General features: G+C 42.9%; 1 pseudogene; it reads right to left on the bottom strand.

Annotated features, from left to right (window-relative positions):
• Positions 1 to 1,290: 1,290 nt before the first annotated feature.
• LOC101277394 (sentrin-specific protease 2-like) lies at positions 1,291 to 3,464 on the bottom strand (annotated as a pseudogene).

Below are 3,464 nucleotides of genomic sequence, written 5' to 3' on the forward strand. Positions count from 1 at the left end.
GTAAATAAGTAAAAAAAATTTTTTTCAAATGAAAAAATTATAACTATTTATTTATTTAAATAATATCAAGAATCTTGAAAATTCATTATTTGCTGAAAAATAGCTTCTCATGCACAATACCACTCAGAGCCCACCAAATATGGTTGATCGTAGATACATGCATTTAGTGTAGGACCCATCACAGGGGCTGCAAGGAGGGTCATTTGCTCCAAGGCTTACATTGGCGAAGAGATCACAGTTGGACTGGTGACATTACCTCCAAATGACATTAGACTACTGTTCCTGAAAAACTCTGACTTATTTTTTGACATTTTTTTTCCAGACCACCTTTTATTACATCAGAAAAGCAACATTAGGCACTAGATCTTGCAAAATATGTTCTGACCAACTCTAAACTTTCTGAAATTAAATATGTGCAACCACTGTAAGGTTTTTAGTGAACAAAACAGTTAAATACAAACTTTCATTTGCAAAATAGATTACTGTATAACTGGCAACCTCAGAGCCAAGTGCTAACTTTTCTTGCACAGATTTCAGCGGCAGTGGAATGGAGAGATGTAAATCCTAATGAGTACTGAACTTAATTTTGGTTTTATATATAGAAAGAAACTTTGAGGAAAAATAGCTTTAAATTGAATAGTATCTTTTGAAATAAACAGCTCAGTCCAGCACTTACATATGTGAGGTTTATACTCAACCAGATCTGGGATGAAAATGAAGATTTAGGGTTTACAGTGACTTTAAATCCAGTTTCAAGAGTAGCCAAGTCACCTCATTTCCAGAAAGGGAAGTCTCTTTAGGATGACCACGACACTCTTCTGAAGACACTTGGATGGATAGCCAGAGTTCCTTGGCCACAGTTCCACTTTGCCACGACACCGTGCCAATGCTGTAGTGTGGAACTTCCTCTGAAAGGCAGAGCCTTACACCACAGCGCTAGAGAAGTTAATTATTAACCCTTCCCCTCCCCACTGCTTTCCCTCCTGATCTCCAGCAGGGAGTGGCAGCTTAACATTCCTTTCAGAAATAAATAGTTCAAATGAGTAATTTAGAGTTACCTTTAAAAGAGCAGCAGAAAACAGCCACTGACCATTATGTTTGCAAATGAGTGAGAGAATGAGTACACGTGAACAAACACACAGAAGAATAAAGTAGAATAAATCGTTTCCCACATTCATAGGGGAAAAAAATCTTTAAAAAAAGAGTATTAATTAGCGTTTGTTCTTGTGTGGGTAGAGAGTCCAGGGCTCTGAGCAGGCATGGCCTTATAAACAGGGTTGCTATAAACAGGGTTGCAAGCAGCCCTCCGCACACCAAGTCAGGACTAGGGTGCAGAGAGGGGCCTTCATGCACTTCTGACAGCTCAGTACCTGTGAGAGAACAGAGGTGATGCAGGGACTTTTTAACCCACAATGCATGAGGTATAGGGAAACGTCCATCTGTGAAAGAACCACCAGCAGCTGGAGGGACCACGGCAGGACATTCTCACAGCAACTGCTGATGAAGGATTTCCCACACCATCTTCTTCCGGAACAGAGGCATCTGGTGCTGAGTAAATGTGATGGGTTTGTCCCTAGAGATATAATCTGCATATTTACAAGTAAACATTCCACAATCACTCCCATTCAACTGCTGAGGAATCTCATGTGCCTTCATGTGGTAGTGGGTCCACTCTAAAACATTCAGGTCAATATTTCTTTTGGTCTTATTTTCATCCTGTAAATACTGAAGGAGAATCTCACAGATCCTGTGGCCCTTTTGTCCCATAGAATCCAGATATTTAAGACACATTTTTCTTAGGTCTGTCACTACCAGGCTCCAATGTACCTTCCGATGAATAGGCACCAGAATAAGTTCCTGTTCAAAGAGACTGACCCCTTTGGTCCATCTTTTCACTGCTTGGTAACCCCCAGACTTTAATTTTGGATAGAAGAAAGTACTGAATGCATAAAGTGCTAGATACCCTTGTTTTTTATTTCTTTACACCAGGAGATTCATGTAAAAATTAATGACTTCATCATTGAGCCAGTGATAGTTCTTCAAGGTCTGGATATCTCCTCGAGTGATTCGGAATTTGAAAGCACTATTTAGGATCTCATCCTGTGGGCCATGGCCTAGAGCATTACTGATTTCCTTTTCCATGTCCTCTGTAAGTTCAAGAAGATCATATGTCCTTTTATCCCTCTCTTTGTTTGAGGAATTTTTTTCTTTTGTCTCAAGTATTGACATCTTCCTCCTGAGTAAGCCATTGTTTCCACTGCCCAGGTGGAGTCAGGCTGACACTTCTTCAGATACGTCAGGTTCCAGCTGGAGTCCCCTCCTACCTTCATTTTCAAGTCTGATTCCAACTGTCTTCTCTGTATCAGAAGTTTTCCCCTTTGAGCACCTCTTTTCGCTTCTCATTGACCGTAGAGGTCCCCTTGTTTCAACAACTCTATATTGTTTTGGAACAAACTGAGTTGTTTTGACTCCATGACTTTGCTCTTGCCCCCAGCCTTTGGTCTTTAATGTGTCCATCTGACTTCTTTGAGAACTATGATGAGTTGAAGTTACAGGAGGAACAGAGTTTCCATGACCACCTTCTTTAAGTCACTCTAATAACCTTCGGTATTTCTCTTTCCTCTTTTTTTTGTTTTGTTTTTGTTTTCTTTCTGCGGTACGCGGGCCTCTCACTGTTGTGGCCTCTCCCGTTGCGGATCACAGGCTCTGGACGCGCAGGCTCAGCGGCCACGGCTCACAGGCCCAGCTGCTCCGCGGCATGTGGGATCTTCCCGGACCAGGGCACAAACCCATGTCCCCTGCATCGGCAGGCAGACTCTCAACCACTGCGCCACCAGGGAAGCCCTCTCTCCTCTTTTAGAACACCCTCCTCCACAGTACAATGGGGACGCCTCAGACCCTTGCCACCCTCTTCAGAAATCATCTCAGTTACAACCTGTTCCTGAGACTTCCACGTTAAGGAACTCTCCAGATTGCCTTTGCTATGGCGACGGCCACCTGGTCTTCTATTACAGGCTTCTGAGCTCAAAGTAAAACCAAAGGAAGGTAGGACTCTGCATGGCTGATCTCGAGTTACTGTCACTGATCTTTGGATGGTCACTTATTCCATTAGGAGATTTATTACCCAGTTTCAGCATGTTGTTCCAGGATCCAGAACCTGTCAGTTCAGAAGATGAAGAATTCGAAAATACCTTTCCTGAAGGAACCACATTCCATGTTCCATTACAAGCAGAAGTTACCACAGGCTTTGTGGTCAGCTGGAATGGGAATCCAAATAAGCTGGCAGCATCGTAGAGACTGTTTTTCACCCGGTGAATAAAGCAATCTAATCTCGGTCTTTTGGCTGGTATTTCATCAGCGTCCACTGTAGAAAACAGAGTGAGTCACTCCTGCCTGGGTCTCGTCTGCCAGTTGGTGCCTTCAATGTCCTGTCGTCCACAGTAGAGGCGTGGACCACTGCCCAT

Source organism: Orcinus orca, chromosome 12 (genome assembly GCF_937001465.1).
Source record: "Orcinus orca chromosome 12, mOrcOrc1.1, whole genome shotgun sequence".
Lineage (NCBI taxonomy): Eukaryota > Metazoa > Chordata > Mammalia > Artiodactyla > Delphinidae > Orcinus > Orcinus orca.